This window comes from Gossypium arboreum, chromosome 8 (genome assembly GCF_025698485.1).
Source record: "Gossypium arboreum isolate Shixiya-1 chromosome 8, ASM2569848v2, whole genome shotgun sequence".
NCBI classification, from domain to species: Eukaryota; Viridiplantae; Streptophyta; class Magnoliopsida; order Malvales; family Malvaceae; genus Gossypium; species Gossypium arboreum.
The window spans coordinates 27,273,215-27,293,121 of record NC_069077.1 but is presented as its reverse complement, the minus strand read 5'-3'; the positions used below and the strand labels follow the sequence as shown (position 1 = coordinate 27,293,121).

General features: G+C 35.8%; 1 non-coding gene across 1 annotated transcript; it reads right to left on the bottom strand.

The window, feature by feature from the left end:
• Window positions 1-9,480: 9,480 nt before the first annotated feature.
• On the bottom strand, window positions 9,481-9,587 carry LOC128279939 (small nucleolar RNA R71). Its single transcript, XR_008270123.1, has one exon. It is a non-coding gene; the product is annotated as a small nucleolar RNA R71 (small nucleolar RNA).
• Between the last annotated feature and the right edge of the window lie 10,320 nt (window positions 9,588-19,907).

Here is a 19,907-nt window from a genome sequence, read left to right as displayed (position 1 = left end):
TGTGAAAGTTTCAAGCTTCGATTTGGTCGATAGCATGTGAATTCAGTTAGTAGGACTTATGTGGGAAAATTTAGAAATATGCTAGGCAAATGCAAAGTGACCTAATAATGCATGTTGTGAAAATGAGGGATTTGCATGTCAAATTTCCCTAAAGAAAGCCTAGTGGCCGGCCATGACAAGGTTTATGGGTAAAGAAAACATGTCATAACATGTTTTGTTAATGGATGATGTTAAAAATGATTAAAAATTTAAGGTTGTAAGAAGAGAAACAAAAAAAAATTGTGTGTGTGTGTGGTTCCCCCCCCCCTTGCCGTGAGTTGAGGAAAGAAAGAAGAAAAAAATTTTGTGTTCATCCTTTCTCATCTTTTTGGCCGAAAATTCAAAGGAAGAGGGGAGGGGTTTTTGCTTCATGTTCAGTTTGGAAGAGAACTAGGAGGAGGTTCGGCCATACTTGTACCTAGATTAAGGTATGTTTGATGTTGTGTAATGAGATTCACACATGTTTCTAGTTGCTAGCTTGAGTTCTAATTAGCCCATGGTTCAAATCTTTGCTATGACATGGGGATGATATTCGGCCAAGGTGGATTTTGTGTTAAAGCCATTGCATGCTAAATGTGAAGCTTGTTAATGATGCATGTGATGGTGGATTGACTACTCTTGAATTTTCTTTTTAGCATTATTGAGAAAGACATTAAGTTCTTTGTTTAACCATGGCCAAAAATTGAAAGGGTATGGTGTTGTGATGTATTCGGCCATGGTATGTTCATAAGTATGATTTATGCTTATTGCATGATAGGTAAAATTTGTGTTTTGGATATATGTTTATATGTGGTTATGATCAACTTGAGATTCGGCTCTTGTACATATATATATATATATATATATATATATATGTTTGCACATGATGCATTGGTATGGCATATAGACTATCTCAAGGTATACATTTACATATGATGATGTTTCGGTTTTGAAGTATATAATTGGCCTCAACATGGACATGCATATTTGGCCACATGAGGTGGATTGTTGTGCATGCATTCGGTTAGAGGCAAGCATATTGATGCCTATTTTTGACTTAGATAATCGGCTACCTTGCTATGAGCTAAGGCCGAATGTGAGTGGTTGTGTTGGAATATCACATGCTTGTTAGAGTGGTGAATGAAAGAGCCGAATTTGTGCATAGTTAAAGAGAATTGACTAAAGTGCTTAGTTATTTGATATTGGGTTAATGATTCGGCCATAAGCTAGCAAGTGGGACTTTAATAAGTTGAATTTGTTTGAATTAGCTCAAGAGCTTAGAGGGCCACAGTTGGATAAGGGAAAGGAAAAAGTGATCGAATAGCCGTAGAAGCCGTTCGACAACATCCGAGGTAAGTCTTCGAGTAATGACCCTACATGAATTATATTGAAATGACTTATCATATTATGGCGGATAGCCGAATGCGCGTAGGGACTACGTTATAAAGTCAATTGAAATTATGCTCTTTGTGTGTGTGGCTATTGAGCCGAAATTGGAAAGGTTTGGTAAATGTTTTGTGTTTGAGCCTCAGTAACGAAAATGAAATATGGATGTGTCATGATCATTGATATATGTGTGCATGAGCATTTGAATGATACCCGGGCTAAGTCCCGAAGGCAATTATGCTAGTGATTATATCCGGGCTAAGACCCGAAGGCATTTGTGCGAGTTGTAATATCCGGGCTAAGACCCGAAGGCATTTGTTCGAGTTGTTATATCCGGGCTAAGACCCGAAGGTATTTGTGCGAGTTGCTATACCCAGGTTAAGACCCGAAGGCAATTGTGCTTGTGGTTATATCCGGTTAAATTCCGAAGGAACTTGGTTTGAAGGTGAGCGTTTTGTGCTGTAATAAATTCAATTAGTACGCTCGAAAAACCCAAACGATAAGGTATGTTTGCATGTGCATCGGAAAAGTCGATTTGTTTGAAATAGTGATTGTTCAATCGACTAACGAACTTTCAGCTCTTAGATAGGTTGATACCTTATGTGTGTATATGTTGATGAAGTGTGAAGTAAGTATGATTATGAGAATGTGTATTAATAAAGTGATTCATTTAGCTATGTGAATGTAATACTTTAGTCAAAGCCGATTTCATTACTTGAAACTTACTAAGCATTAAAATGCTTACCCCGTTGCCTTGGCTCTTTATTTTCTAGATTTTGCTCGTTAGCTATCGGATTCGGGATCATCGAAGTCGAAGTCATCCACACTATCAAAGCCCTTTTGGTACTCTTTTAGTTGAACTCTGGATATGGCATGTATAGGACTACCCTTTGTTGTCCAAGTACTTTTGTGATGTATATGTGTACAGCCATGCGAAAATGGCTCGTAAAAGTGGAGTATGGCATTAGACCATTTATGTTTTTGTAATTATATATGGTTTCATGATGTGACAATAGACTGGAATGGAAGTGTTGGTCAAATGATAAGCCATTGGAATGGCTAAATATGATCACATGTGGACCTATGTATGACAAAACTATAGTTGGTCCATGGAACCCACAAAATAGGTAAGGTTTACCTTGAAACAGATGCTGACAGCAGCAGTGGCGTGGATTTGAAAAATCACTAAAATTTGTAGGAATGGATTTAAATAGTGAATAAATTATGTAATCGAACCTTGATGAATCTATTTTCATATGAAAGTAATGAAATGATCATATGGACAGTATATTAAGAGATATTAAAGTTCTTGTGAGACAGGGCCAGAACGGTTTCTGGATCCCCTGTTTTGACTTTGAAAATTTACCATAAATTATCCAGAAATAATTAGAAGTCATGCCTTATATGTATAGATTCCCCTTTGAGTCTAGTTTCATTAGAAACAAACGTCATGAGTATTGAAGCTCTGTACAGGGAGATATCCAAGTCGTAATACATGAAGGTCAGAGTAGTCGAACCCAGAATCAGGGGAGACTTTAACTAATAAACTGTACCAATTGGCCCGACCAAAAATTCTAAAAATAAATCCACGGATGGATATATGAGTCTAAATTCAGGGAAAATTTACGGAATTAGTTTTCGAATTTTGAAACTCGAGATATGATTTTTAAGGCGACAGTGACGCATTTATCCAGCTTGTCTGGAAATGTTAAATTGGTCGGTGCAATAAGTGGATTTAGCTCGTTAACCCCTCGTGTCCGACTCCGGCGACGGTCTCGGGTACGGGGTGTTACAAGGTAATACTCTTTAACCCTCCGGTGACGGGTAGGGTTAGGGGTGTTACAAGTTGATTATACTGATGACGCCTTTTTTTTTTTCTTATGATTATTATCTCAAACTTATGTTTGAGGTTTATAAAGCATCCTCTTTTGGTGGCATGAAACTTGAACATGTGACCGCATAATCTCCATCAACTGGGGGTCCGAGTTATACTTGAACCTGTGACTGCATAACCATTGCCAACTGGGAGCCCTAGTTACACTTGAACCTGTGACCTTATAACCATCGTAAACTGAAAGCCTGAGTTGCAATGTGACATCTTCTAAGGTGATAGTGCCCTCCCCACATGGGAAATGTGTATGTCTCAGAACGCCACCGTATCACCATGAACTCAAACATATCTTAAAACTATCACAATTTCCCCCTAAAACACAAACACAAATAAATCTTCCTCCCTAAAGTTCTAACACCTAACACACTAAAAAAAAACAATTTTTGGAAAGACGAAAATGCCTCTTACAAAATGCATTTTTTGTTTCCCTCCAAAAGAGATATACAATATATACTCAAATTTGAATTTAATATATTAGGGTTTTAAATATTTTTAATTTATCATTTCAACTAAATTTTCATTTAATTCATATATCATTTTTTATAAATATATTGATTATATAATTATGCTTTTCATCAATATAAAAGTTTAAATCAAATTTAACATATACAAAGTGAACCATGGTGAGTATTTAACTCTGAGCTCCTCTCTTAATCATTATCCAAGTTTAGAAAGGAAGAGAAAAACGACTATTTTATTGAAATGACCTTAAAAAATTTAAATATTTATAAGAATAACCTAGATTCAAAAACATTAATAAAAATAACCTAGAACAAATAATGCACGGTATGCCGGCAACCCCATGATTAGTACCCATGTCAGAAAGGGTTAAAAAATATTTTGTTTTGGTATCGACAATGCGTCCGTATTTTGTACAATACATTTTGTACCTGGTTTTAAAAAAAATTTTTTTTTTTGATGTTATGTAGCAGGTGACCAACACCCAATTTTCAAAATTTTAAAACTCTTTTGGTGCCGGTATTGAGGTGGCCGACACCTATTTTCAGTAAAAAAATATTTTTTTCTTGATCCTGTGAACCCATTGGCCGCCAACAATACATATGAGAATTCTATGATCAAAAAACAAAAAGAAAAAAATATGCAAACTCATCTTCTACAAACGATTCTCATTCCTTTTCATCATCACTTGTTTAGAAAATTAAAAAGAAAAAAAAAACTTATGATAGTTTATTTGTTTTAAAAAATAAAAAGCCAAAAACATTTTAGAAAATGAAAAAATTTGAGGGGAAGGGAGGAAGAGAAAAGAAATAGTGAAGGAGAACCATTTGTAGAAGATGAGTTTGTATTTTTTTATTATTTTTCTTTTTTATCATGGAATACCCATATGTATTGTTGTGGACCAATGGGTTCAGGGGGTCAAGAAAAATTTTTTTTTATTGAAAATGGGTGTCGGCCACTCAATATTGGCATAAAAAAATTAAAATATTTTGCACCCAAAATTTCTTTTTGAAACCAGGTATAAAATGTATTATATAAAATACGGATAAAAAATAAACAGAGGTACCAACCATTACATTGCAGACACCAAAAAATATATTTTTTAATCTTTTTGATATAAGTGTCGGCCATGGAGTTGTCGGCATCACCATACATTATTCCTTCATAGTTGTTTTCGTTAATGTTTTTGAACCTATAATATTCTTGTAAATATTTTATTTTTTTTATCATTTTCATAAAATAGCTGAGAAAAACAAAGGAACAATGTAAAATGACAAATCCCTCTCCCTCTCCCTTCTTATTCTCTCCTTAATTTTATGTTTCATGATTTGCTTCAAAGAGGGAAATTTAACGAAAACCTTTTTTTAGTTCTGCTTGCTTAGTCCATGCTAGAAGGTATGCATAAGTAGTACGTAGTGTAGCTAGACTGCTATTCTGATATTTGAGAGAGAAAGGGAAGAAACAATTCTATTAAAGGGAAGAAACAATTCTATTTCTGTATCTTGAATGAATACCTGGCTTAGTTCATTTGTACATACAGTATTTATAAAAAACTAGGATAACTGCTCTTAAACCAACTCTTCAACAAATGCTAGCTGTATTAACAGCTTCTTGATAACTACCTAACTGCATCAGCTAAAGTCTATGTGAACTCTAACATTCACCTATCTTCTCGGCATAAGACTCAAAGAAAATTTTGAAACTAAGTAAAAGACATCACTGACAGGGGTTTTGTAAGGACATCAGCCACTTGGTCACAGGCTGAAACCTCATTTATCAGAAGAGATCCATCCGCAACTTTCTTACGAACAAAAAACAAGTCTAGTTCTACATGCTTCAAATTTGAGTGTAAAACAGGATTGGCCGCAACCACTATTGCACTAGAGCTATCACACCAAATAGTTGGAGTATCAGCAGACTTAACTTGTAGCTTTTGAAATGATGAAAGTAACCAAGCCACCTCACTTGTTGCTGCAGCAAGACTTCTATATTCCCCTCAGTCGTGGAACGAGAAACTACTAGTTGCTTTTTAGAACACCATGATACAAGAGTTTGACCGAAGTATACACAATAACCTGACGTCGATCATCTGTCGTCAAAATATAAAACCTAGGTGGCATCTGCATATCCAACCAAAGACAATCGAGTAGATGGATGAAAGACTAACCCAAAATCAAGGGTGCCACTTAGATACCGTAAAATGTGTTTCAGTGCCACCATATGGGTATTAGTAGGGCTATGCATGAATTGACATATTCTATTTACAACATATAAAATATCGGGTCTAGTTAGAACCACATACTGGAGAGCTCCAGCAAGGCTCTTGTACTCAGTCGGGTCCTCCAATCGTTCTCCATCATCCTTGGACATGGTAGACGAGTTGATCATTGGCGTATGCACACTCTTTGCCGTGATCATTGAGCACTGATCAAGAATGTCACGGATATATTTCTGTTGACAAAGGTGAAGACAACCAGAGGAGCGAGTGACCTTGATCCCAAGAAAATAATACAGATCACCCATATCCTTAAGTGAGAACTCACTATTTAATAACTGAACAAACCAATCTATAGAAGTAGACAGATTGCCAGTGATTATAATATCATCGACGTATACAAGCACATAGAGAGTTGAGCCATCTATCACCCGCACAAATAGAGATGAATCAGACTTGGAACCAACAAACCTAATCGAGACAAGAAACTGTTTCAGTTTCTCAAACCAGGCACGAGGAGCTTGACAGAGACCATACAAAGCTTTCTTCAGATGGTACACAAAAGGTTTTCCATCTAAATCATACTGTTCATACCCCGGAGGTTGGTGCATGAATACCTTAGTATCAAGATCACCGTTTAAAAAACATTGTTGACATCGACCTGCCTCAGTTGCCACCCTTTGGAGACTGCAATTGAAAAAATAACCCGAATAGCGACAGGTTTTACTACAGGACTAAATGTTCCCTTAAAATCACACCCAGGAAATTGAGAACATCCTTTAGCAACTAGCTAAACCTTTCGTCGGGCAAGGGTACCATCCGGATTTCGCTTAATCTTGAAGAGCCACTTACACCTAATAACCTTACGATTTGGTGGTAGTGGGACAAGCTCGTAGGTAGAATTTTGAATAAGAGAATCATATTCTGCTTGAGCTGCAGCATGCTGGAAACACAAAAATTTACACACTTTTTCATACCCTTTTTAACTAAAATTCATGCGAATTCGGTTAAATTCTGGTCGAAAATAATTAATTTTTATAAAATAATTAAAATGCACTTAAAATATGAACATGTTGAATTTTAGTTAACTTTATAATTATTTTTCATGAATTTTGGTTATTTTCGACAGATTTGGACAAAGGGTGAAAAATGGCTCGGCAGACACTGCCAGAAGCACAAAACCGAGAAGCAATTTGAAGTATCAAGGCGAATTAATTTCCAGCCTAATACTGTCCAAAATTATATGTATTAAATCATAATATAATTAATTTTAATTTATATCCAAGTTAATTTGGGTTAATATATTATTAATTAATTATGAAAAAATAGTCCGATTGAACCGAACCGGCCAAGGAGAGGACAACACAAAATAGTCCAAGTGCTAAACCAATTTAGTCATTAGCTGATTATTTAAGCTCCAAAGAAGCCCTTGAAGACTTGTTCAAATTGCAAATCAGCCCCTCCACAATTGATGGCTTTGAAGATTTGCCCCAAGCCATATTTAGCAAAGTTGAAGACATCAACTTTGCCACATAGATGGCTGGCCAAGGGGTGGCTCTTTGGCTGCTATTTTTAGCAAATTTTAGCTGCCACATTTAGCTATAACCCCCCCTTTTCTAATCATTCAATCATCCCTCATCCCTCATCCATTCCTCATTCATTCACATCTCTTCTCTCTTCTCTCACTTTCTCCTCTCATTTTCCCATTCCAAGTCCCTTGCTCTTGTACCGATTTCTCCCCTTGAGAAAGGGTTCTTCTTCAGCCATTTTGAAGTAGCAATTGAGTGTTCATAGAAGCCTTGACCGGCGAGGACAACAAAGAAGGAAGAACAGAGCAACCTATTCAGGCCACAAAAAAACACCGGATTTGATTCTTGTTCCCTATCTCTTTAATTTTTGTTGTTGTTATGATGAACATATCTATGAATATTTATGTTGTTGGAATGGTTAATTTAATCAGCTTAGCTTGAATTTAATTCGTGTTGGTTTGATTGCATTTCATTTACTTAAATTATTAAAATTGAGTTTATGTTGTTATAGGCCTCGGTAAAATGCTTGATTAAGTAAAATCATGCCTAAGTTATTCTTGCATTACAATTGTGAGGTAACTAATAAATTAATTATTTAAATGGATTGAAATTGTAATTAATGGACACAATACTTAATCAGTGCTTGTTTCTTCTTCTAAGGTAGTTGAAGGTTAAATTAGTAATGAATCTGGTGATAAACTTGCCTTGCATAACTTGCAAGATTATTGTGATTAAACTGTTTCAAGGTAAGGATACCTTGTTACCTCACATCGTCTTTTATGTGCTTATTAGATTTAATTAATCGTTTGAATTGACATAGGGATGTGCAAGAGATTAGTTCAATTTAATGAGTATGTATGTGCCATAACATGTTTGCTTATTAAAATCTATTTAATCGTTTGAATTAACATAGGGATATGTTAAGAGATGAATGGATTTGTGTAGGTGAATATGTTCATAAGTTATCAAATTACCAAATTTTCGTGAATTTATTCGTAACAACATAGGCATAAGTTTAATAATTCTAAGTTAAAGAAATGTAATTAAATCAACACAATTATGATATCTTGATTAAATCATTTTTTGAAATCGTGCATTTGAGATTTATTTCTTTAGTTTACTCAGTTTAAAATCTTAGCTTTTAATCACACTCTTCAAACAAAATATTTTTCTTCACTAAAGTGTTTTAAATAACATTCATAAATTATTCTTTTCACAGTCCCTGTGGGTACGATAACTCGACATTTACTTGTCACTTTATTACTTGTTGCGATTGTGTACACTTGCACACTTCTATCGTTCCAAGTTTTTGGCACCGTTGCCGGGGACTGTTTTAAAAAATCATTATTTGTGAATTTGTTAATTTACATTTTGGTTTATTTTTTCTGTTTAATTTTTAAACTTAATTAATTTTTCTATGATTATTTCATGTGTTTATTAGTATTGACCGGATTATTGACCTACTCCTCATAGACCATAAGATAGAACAAAATTTTCGAGAGCAAAGAAGACAAGCAAATCAGAGAAGAACTGAAGAGATGAACTTTGAAAATCCAAATCAAGAAAATGGAGCAAACCTTGCTCAAAATCCTATCCTTATTGCTGATGATAGGGATAGAGCTTTAAGACAGTATGCTGTGCCACTATTTAATGATCTTAATCTGGGTATTAGGAGACCCGAAATTGAGGCACAACAGTTCAAGCTAAAGCCAGTCATGTTCCAGATGCTTCAAATAGTGGGCCAATTCAGTGGAATGCCTATCGAAGATCGTCACCTACACTTAAGATTGTTTATGGAGGTGAGCGATTATTTCAAGTTAGCCGGAGTACCCGAAGATGCATTATGATTGAAGCTATTCCCATATTCACTAAGGGATAGAGCTCGAGCCTGGTTGAACTTATTTCTACCAAACTCAATTTCCACATGGCAAGAGTTAGCAAAAAGATTCCTTATGAAGTATTTCCTACCTAGCAAGAATGCTAAGTTAAGGAATGAGATCACTGCTTTCCAAGAAATGGTTGATGAGTCCTTATATGAGGCATGGGAAAGGTACAAAGAATTATTACAGAAGTGCCCTCATCACAGAATCCCACATTGCATCCAACTTGAGACATTTTATAATGGTCACAACGGTCACATGAAGATGGTAGTGGATGCTTCTGCTAACGGTGCTCTCCTTTCTAAGTCTTTTAATGAGGCCTATTAAATCATTGAGAGGATTTCCAGAAACAATTACCAATGACCAACCAATCAAGCAGTGCCAGGATGACAAGTTGTCCGAATACATGAAGTAGACGCTCTTACTGTAACATCCCAAATTAGGGCCTAGTCGGAATAGCAATTTCGGGACCACAAATCTGACGTAAGAAATTTATTTTTATTATATTTTTATGGTCTATCATTTCACGAAATGATTTCATGAAAATTTCGTTAAAAAATTTTGACGTTTGGGCACTCAATTTGGTCAAAAGGACTAAATTGTAAAAAGTAAAAAAGTTGAGTTCCACATGTTAGAAGTGTCCAATTGTTATGAGTTTTTAAATTGGAGGTCCTTAATGGTAATTAGACCATTGGTTAATTGTTGGACAAAAATATACATGAAATGGGTGTAATAAAATATTTTTAAGTTAGGGGCATTTTGGTAATCTAATAATTAAAAGAATTAAAAAGGGAAATAAGTCAAAATTGGCTATCATCTTCTACATCCAGCCGAAACTAGCATGGACACCATGGCTAGGGTTTGGTTTAAGCTTCCAAGCTCATTTGTAAGGGATCCCGAGCCTCGTTTTTAATGTTCTTTACATTTTTTAAGTCCCGGTAACATGATCTACCCATTTCTACCATTATTTTAAGCTAGGGTTTATGTTTAAAAATTTACCCATGAGTGACATGCTTGTATTTTGATGTTTAATGGTAGAAAATGAGTGTTGGGTGTTAAATAAACAACTTTTACTAAGTGATTTTCGACGAAAATGTTCGAAAGGACCATTTTGTAAAAGTTGTAAAAATAGTATAAAAGGGTGTTATGATGAGAATTGTAGTTTTATATAGTTATGAAAATGGTTCGGCTAGGCCTATAGAATGGAAAAATTGAATAAAAATCACTTTACGAGGCTAGAGCAAAAGTGTAATTTTGACAAAGTTTAGGGGCAAAAATGTAATTTTGCCAAAATATGATTTTGGGTCAATTTGAATAATGTGAGTCCTAAATAGGCTATATTTGAAATGATAGATCAAGGAAATCAAGATGAAATTATAGATCAAGGAAATCAAGATTTGGGCTTAAATCGGGAAAATACAAATTTTGGACTAAAATGGTAATTTTGTCATTTTCGTATTCAAGGTAAGTTCGCATGATTTAATAAGCATATTATTCATGTTATTATTGTTATACATGAAATATATCTTGCTATGGTTGTATTGAATTTGACGTTAATGGACATTTGATGGAAATTGACTTTTTAAATGAAATGAATAAGTTTGTATGAAAACTAGGTGATATGTTATTTTTATTGTATGGACTAATGCCCAAATAAACATGAAAATGTGTTGAATATGCATATTGATATACTTGATGAAAAGATAAAATTCTCGGTTGAATAAAAAAGGATATTTGATGGATAAGTCATTGTTTACATGACATGAGATCCTACATGTGTTGCAGAAATAGATTTAGCCCGGACGAGTAATCCGTTGATCTTAATATAGAAAGGATCTAGCCCAGACGGGTGTTCCTTAAGTGATCGAGCCTCTCGAAGAATATAGGTGCATTAAGGATTTAGCCCAGATAGGTAATCCGATTAAGGACTGAATTTAGTCTGAACTGGTGATTCAGATCCGAGCTTATGAGACTGTATGTCATTGTAAGGGATTCAGCCTGGACTGGTAATCCCGACAACACTGTGAGTTATGATATGGTGGGTTTAGCCTGGACTGGTAATCCCGCCGTAATGAGTGAGGTTCGCGGGAATACATACTTGAAATGATCACTTGCATGACTTGATGATAAATGTGATATCCATCGAGATTCCAAGGAATTTAACGGGAATTAATATGAGAAATGGAATGGAAATACTTGAAAGGATAAACTCATCTATGTTTAGATGATACTAGTATTCTGTATATGATTGTCATGTTTGGATGAGTGGTTGTGCTAAGAGATAGAACAGGTACGTACTCGAAACCCATGAGCATGTGTTTGCCATGTGAAATGAAATGGACTTGTGATAAGAGTGCAAATGACTGAGTGATATTTATGAGAATAATTTCTACGAAAAATTTGTGATGGTTATCATTATGTTGCATAAGACAGATTAGTACAATAGCAGTAGTCCGACTTTGAAAATCCACCAAAAATATTACAAATTGAGTTAGAGGCTGAGTAAAATATTAAATTAAATCTTATCGAGTCTAGTTTCAGTTAAATGAAATGATGTAAGCAAAGGAACCTCATATGATGAGATATTCAAATTTTTGTGAAATAGGGTCAGAGTGATCTCAGACTCCCCTATCTTAACTTTAGAAAATCATTAAAAATTGTATAAAAATTATTATGAATTATAATTTATACGCTTAAAATTCTTAATAAGTCTATTTTAGAGGGAAATAGACAGAAGCATCATCTGAGTCCCGTACTATGAGATAATTAATTCATTGTGAAGAGAGGTTAGAACTGCCATATAGAAAAATAGGGGTAACTTTAAGGAATAAACTGTACTTATTGGTTGGACCAAAAAATTTGAAAATTTTATGGTAAGAAGATATGTGAGTCTAGTTTCAGGGAAAATTAATAGTTCTCAATTCAGAGTCTTGTAGCTCTAGATACAAATAATTTAGTGACCATGACTCAAGAAAATAGCTTGAATGGACTTTGAATAAATAGAAAGAAATTAAAAATATCACGTTATCACATTGCTTATTATTTTTCATGCGAGCTTACTAGGCGTAAAGCTTACTCCCTCCTTTCCATTTCCTTAGTGTTTTCAGGTCAGCTCGGGGTTGGATATCGTTGAAGGCAGCATCACACTATCAAGACATCATCTTTGGAATATTAATATATATATGCTAGCGGTTCCAAGTTAGTGGCATGTATAGGGACTTAGTTTTATGATAGATGTTGTTATGAGTAGCCAAATGTATTGGCTTATAATGATGTTGTATATAGCCATGAGATGTGGCTTATAATGATTATGGCTTGTAAGCCTATTTATCCATGTTAAGTCCTAATGTTTGTGATGTGGATATGCTTGTTGAAAGTGCATGTTGGTGTATAACATGTGTGTATGATGAATGCTTCATGACCAATCGAACAGGTCATTGCTATGAGAAAATGCATGATATAGAAAAAAAAGATGATGATGTTGATTTAACTTGAATGCTCAAGGTCTAATGACACAGATAATAAGTGAATAATTCTAGACTATTAGTAAAGGTGGTGCAATAGTAAGATTAATGGTCATGGATGTTTGCATCTAGACTTAATATTGCACGAATATGCAAAATACGTGAATAATGACATGTTAATGTTAGGATTATATCTTAATGATGGAGGCTAACTCATTAAAATGATGTCATGATATGTGTCCTTAATATATGTAATTAACTGTGGAAATTAAAGGTAACAAAAAGGCTTGGAAAATAGCCTAAGTGTTGTCACACGAGCAGAGACACGGCCATGTGTCTCAGCCGTGTGGAGGGTACAGCCTAGCACACGGGCGTGGCTTGGCCGTGTGGTTCATTTTGCATGATGACATCATAGTCAGAGAGTTACACAGCCTGAGGACATGGGCATGTTGAAAACACATAGGCGCGTCCCTGTGTCCACACGGGATGTGGATCCACTTCAAGGAAAAAAAATCATAAATTTTCCTGAACTTTCCAAAGTTCTCGGTTTAGTCCCTAATTACTTGTATAGCACGTTTAAGGCCTCGTAGGCCCAAATAATAGACTTTAAGATAGGATTTGAAAAACTTTAAATTTGAACAAAATTTTATAATTTGGATTGCTTGATTGTTTGCATTTAAGTCTGGTAACGCCTCGTACCCTGACTCGGCGTAGGACATGGGTAAGGGGTGTTACACTTACTTCACTCGCATCTCAGGTATCATCAATATCCTCAATGTTAAAAAGTCTTACTACTAATGGGTCTAATAGTTTTGCAGCACAGCCACCAAATCAATTTGAAAATATAGTTTGTGTCTATTGTGGGGAAGGACATTTGTTTGAAGAATGTCCATCAAACCTAGAATCCATGTACTACATAGGTAGCCAAAATCAAAATCGAGGAAGGCAAGCACTGCAATCTAATTACTATAACCTATTTTGGTGAAACCACCTGAACTATTCCTGGGGTAACCAAGGGGTTGGAATCAGTAACACTTACGCCCAACCTAGATCGTTCTAGCCACCTAGTTTTCCCAAACAAGTTCAGAAACCAACCCAAGTTGAACCATCCAATGGCTTAGAAAATTTGTTGAAGGCATACATGACCAAGAATGATGCCTTAATCCAAAGCTAAGTAGCTACATTGAAAAACCTGGAAAACCAAATGGGCCAGCTCGCAACTGAACTCAGGAACCGACCACAAGGTGCTTTACCTAGTGATATGGAAAATTCAAGGAAGGAGCATTGGAAAGCGTTGACATTGAGGAGTAGAAATGTAACACCCGAACCCGAGACCATCGCCGGTGTCGGACACGAGGGTTAACGAGACAAATCCTCTTAAAGTACCGACCAATTTGGCATTTCGAGACATGTGGAAAACTGCATCACCGCTGTCTTAAAAATCATATCTCGAGTTTCAAAACTCGAAACTGATTCCGTAAATTTTCCTAAATTTAGACTCATATATCCATCCATGGATTTATTTCTAGAATTTTTGTTGGGCCAATTGGTACAGTTTATTAGTTAAAGTCACCCATGTTACGTGGGTCGACTACATTGACCTTTTGCGTTACAACTTGAATATCTCTCTGCGGGGCTTTAATATCTGGTGTCGTTTGTTTCTAATGAAACTAGACTAAAATGGAATCTGCACATATAAGGCATGACTTCTAATTTGTTAGAATTAAGTGACCCAAATTCTTATTTAAATAAAATACGATGGAAAATAAAATAAAAGTAAAATCCATATAGAACTAGACTTCTTTTATTTTATTTTAGAATAAGGTTTTAAACCTTATTAAACTCCATCTATTTTATATTGATTAGATAAGGTGTTTCAATCCTACTAGAATATGGCTTTGCAAGCCTATAAATAGACATAGTCTATTCCTCTTGTATTTGAGTAAAAATTTTTCGACATAGTGAATTTTCTTCTCCTCTGCCTGTGGTTTTTTTTCCGAAAGGGTTTCACGTAAAATTTATGTGTTCTTTATTTTTATTTATTTTATTCTATTTTATTTTTCAAAATTGGTATCGAGCTTAGGGTTATTCATCTCGATCACGGTAATGGCGTCTTTGAAGTATGAAATTCATTGTTGGATCGCAACACCGATTTGCGTTGTGGCAAATTAAGATGCAAGCGTTCTTGCAGATGGATCTAGAGGATGCCCCGCTAGGATAGATAAGATGCCTTCGACATTAACAGATGAAGAGAAGAAGCGTAAGGATCGAAAGGCATTAACACAATTACATCTCGCATTTGTCCAACGAAATTTTGCGAGGATGTGATGAAAGAGAAAATCGCCATTGCATTATGGAAGAGGCTAGAACAAATATGTATGTCGAAAACTCTAACAAGCAAGTTGCATATGAAGCAACGTCTTTATGCTCATCGTTTGGAGGAAGGTGCATCTGTACACGAACACTTAACAGTGTTTAAAGAAATTCTCTCAAACTTGGAGGCCATGGAGGTTCAGTATGATAAGGAAGATCTAGGGTTGATTCTACTTTGTTCGTTGCCCCCGTCTTATTCAACCTTTAGAGACACGATTTTATATAGCCGCGAGTCTCTCACAGTTGATGAGGTTTATGATTCTTTAACCTCGTATGATAAGATGAAGCATCTTGTGGTTAAACCCAACTCTCGGGAGAGGGTCTCATTGTTCGTGGGAGACAAGACCGGAATGTTGATGATGATCGTGGTAGAACACGAACGGAATCCTCGTGGTAAATTTAAGGGTAGATCGAAATCTTCAAGCAGAGGTAAAACTTGCAACTTCGCAAGAAGAAAGGGCACATTAAATCTGAAGTGCTATAAGCTACAAAATAAGATTAAAAGGGAGGCTGCGAATCAAAAGGAAAATGACCAAAAATTCGGTGAAGGCGATGTTGTAGAAGACTACAACGATGGTGAACTTCTAGTTGCTTCATCAATGATTCTAAAGTAAGCAAGGAGTGGATACTTGATTCAGCTGCACCTTCCACATGAGTCCCAATCGGGATTGGTTTACAACTTATGAAACGAAGATCTGAAGGTGTTGTTTTGATGGGAAATAATGCTTCATGTAAAATCGCGGTGTTGGAACAATTAAAGTTAAGATGTTTGATGGAGTTGTCGAACACTTAGTGACGTGCGGCATGTTCCGAATTGAAAAGAAATTTAATTTCATTGAGTACTCTTGATTCAAAAGGGCAGATACACATTTGAAAGTGGGGTTTTAAAGATTTCAAAGGGTCCCTTGTTGTGATGAAAGGGCAAAGAAAGATTGCCAAGTTATATGTTTCTGAGGTTCTATATTATTGGTGATGCAATTGTCGCTTCCTCTTCCTTCTCGGATGATGATATTACTAAACTTTGGCATATCGCCTAGGGCATATGAGTGAGAATGGCATGGCATAATTAAGCAAAGAGGACTTCTTAATGGGCAAGGAATTTGCAAACTGAATTTCGTGAGCACCTTGTGTTTTGGGAAGCAAAAGAGAGTTCGATTCACTAGAGGAATCCATAACACGAAGGAAGCGTTGGAGTATATCCATTACGATCTGTGGGGCCGTCTAGAGTGCCTTGAGAGGTGGAGCTAATTATATGCTAACCTTTATTGATGATTTTTCGAGAAAAGTTTGGGCGTTCTTCACGAAGCGGAAAAGCAATGTGTTTTCCACATTTAAGTCTTGGAAAATTATGATTGAAAAACAGACGGAAAAGCAGATAAAATACCTCCGCATGCACAATGGCTTAGAGTTACATTCGATGAGTTTAATAGATTGTGCAAGTCGAAGGATCATGAGACACTTGACGATTCGTCATACTCCACAACAAAAGCGGCGTTGTAAGCGAATGAACGAGCGATCATGGAGAAGGTTCGATGTATGTTGTCAAATGCCAACTTACAAGTCATTTTGGGAAGCGACCTCTCATCGCATGTTTTTGATCAACCGATCTCCATTCGTTGCCATTGAGAAAAGACTCCACAAGAGGTATGGTGCCGTAATCCCGCTAATTATTCGATTTAAAGATTTTTGGGTGTCCCGCGTATGCTCATGTTGATAATGGAAAATTGGAACCGAGATCCATTAAATGCGTTTTCTTGGTTATAAAGTGGTGTAAAAGGCTATAAGTTATGGTGTCTGAAAATAGAAAAGTTGTGATTAGCAGAGATGTTGTTTTTGATGAAACCGCTATGCTACCTAACTTATCTCTTAAAGACTCTTCCAATAAAGAAAACCAAAAGCGGTGGAGCATCGATTAATCTGAATCAACTCCTCAAGCCAATACAAAATTGAGAATAGAGTTGCTTCTTCACCGCAATACTCTATCGCCAAAAACAGGACAAGAAGAGAAATTAAACCTCCAAAGAAGTATGCCGAGGTTGATCTAGTTGCTTATGCTTTAAATGTGGCTGAAGATATAGATGCGAATCAAGAGCCATTTAATTATTCGAGGCGATTAGCTGTGAAGACTCGAAAAGTGGATGTTTGCTATGCAAGAGGAGATGGAATCACTCCACAAAAAAGAACATGGGATCTTGTAAAACTTCCTAAAGGTAAAAAGGCATTCGTTGTAAATGGGTGTTTAAAAGAAAGAAGGGACTCGGGAGTTGAAGAACCGGATATAAAGCAAGGCTTGTTGCAAAGGGTTACAGATCAAATTCCGAGTGGACTTCTGATGTGTTCTCTCCGGTTGTTAAGCATAGTTCGATTCGAGCTTTGCTTGGTATTGTGGCCATGCATGATTTGGAGCTTGAGCAGTTAGATGTAAAAGCGCATTTTGCATGGAGAACTTGAGGAAGATATTTACATGCAACAACCGGAGGGTTTTATAGTCTCGAAAAAGAGGACTATGTTTGCTTTTTGAAAAAGTCCCTTTACGGTTTGAAACGATCACCAAGACAAGTGGTACAAGAGGTTTGATTCCTTTATGACTTCTCATGATTTCAAAAGAAGTAGTTTTGTGATTGTGTCTACTTTAAGAAAAAGCAGTGATGGTTCTTTTGTGTATCTACTTCTTTATGTTGATGACATGTTGATAGCGACAAAAGATAAAGAGAGATAAGAAAGGTTAAAGCCCAACTAAGTGAAGAATTTGAGATGAAAGATTTAGGACCAGCAAAGAAGATACTTGGTATGGAGATTCTCAGAGATAGAAAAGCAAGTAAATTGTACCTAAGTCAGAAGGGGTACATTGAGAAAGTTCTTTGCAGGTTCAATATGCAGAGTGCTAAGCCTGTTAGTACTCCTTTAGCAGCCCATTTTAGACTTTCATCGGCCTTATCTCCTCAATCAGATAATGAGATTGAGTACATGTCACATGTTCCATACTCTAGTGCAGTAGGATCTCTCATGTATGCTATGGTTTGTTCACGTCGGATTTATCATATGCGATCGGTGCGATTAGCGATACATGGCGAATCTGGTAAAGAACACTGGAAAGCGATTCGATGGATTTTAAGATACTTACGAGGCACTACTAATGTTTGCTTACAGTTTGGAAGAACTAAAGATGGAGTTATAGGGTATGTTGATGCTGATTTTTTGGAGACCTTGATAGAAGAAGATCTCTCACAGTTACGTCTTTACAATCGGAGGTTGTGCAATTAGTTGGAAAGCCACTTTGCAAACTACGATCGCTTTGTCTACCACTGAAGTTCGAGTACATGGCGATTCTTGAGGCTTGTAAAGAAGCTATTTGGTTGAAGGGACTATTTAGTGAACTCAATGAAGACCTTCAAATCAAGACAAGATTTTGTGACGATCAGAGTGCCATCTTTCTTACAAAAGATCAAATGTTTCATGAGAGAACAAAACACATTGATATTCGGTATCATTTTGTTCGTGATATTATTGCTCGTGGTGATATTGTTGTGAGCAAAATTAGCACTCATGAAAATCCTGCAGATATGATGACTAAGTCACTTCCTATAACCAAGTTTGAGCATTGCTTAGACTTGGTTGGTGTTCATTGTTGAAGTTAAACCCTTAAGGGGTTTTTGGAAGAGGTGAAGAACTTGTTTATTGAAAGTTCGCGATGAAGAACTTGTTCATTGAGAATTTGTGTCAAGGTGGAGATTGTTAGAATTAAGTGACCCAAATTCTTATTTAAATAAAATACGATGGAAAATAAAATAAAAGTAAAATCCATATAGAACTAGACTTCTTTTATTTTATTTTAGAATAAGGTTTTAAACCTTATTAAACTCCATCTATTTTATATTGATTAGGATAAGGTGTTTCAATCCTACTAGAATATGGCTTTGCAAGCCTATAAATAGACATAGTCTATTCCTCTTGTATTTGAGTAAAAATTTTTCGACATAGTGAATTTTCTTCTCCTCGCCCGTGGTTTTTTTCGAAAGGGTTTCACGTAAAATTTATGTGTTCTTTATTTTTATTTATTTTATTCTATTTTATTTTTCACAAAATTATTTCGGATAATTTATAGTAAATTTTCAAAGTCATGACGGGGACCCGAAACCGTTCGCCCTATCTCACGAGAACTTTAATATCTTTCGGTATCTTGTTCATATGATCGTTTCGTTACTTTCATATGAAAATAGACTTGTCAAGGTTCGTTTACATAACTTATTCACTATTTAATACCATTCCTACAAATTTTGGAGATTTTTCAAATCTGCACCACTCCGCTTGCCAACATCTATTTTCAAGGTAAACTTTACCTATCTTGTGGTTTCCATGGGCCAACTATAATTTTGACATACATAGGTCCACATATGATCATATTTAGCCATTCCAATGGCTGATCATGTGACCAACACTCTCATTCAAACCATAATCACATCATGAAACCAAATATAATTACAAAGCACAAATGGTCAAATTCCATCCTCCACTTTTACGAACCATTTTCGCATGGCCGTACACATATACATCACAAAGAACTTAAAAACAATCGAGGGTAGTCCTATACATGCCATATCCAAAGTTCAACCAAAAGAGTACCAAAAGGGGTTTGATAGTGTGGATGACTTCACTTCAATGATCCCGAATCCGATCGCTAACGAGCAAAAT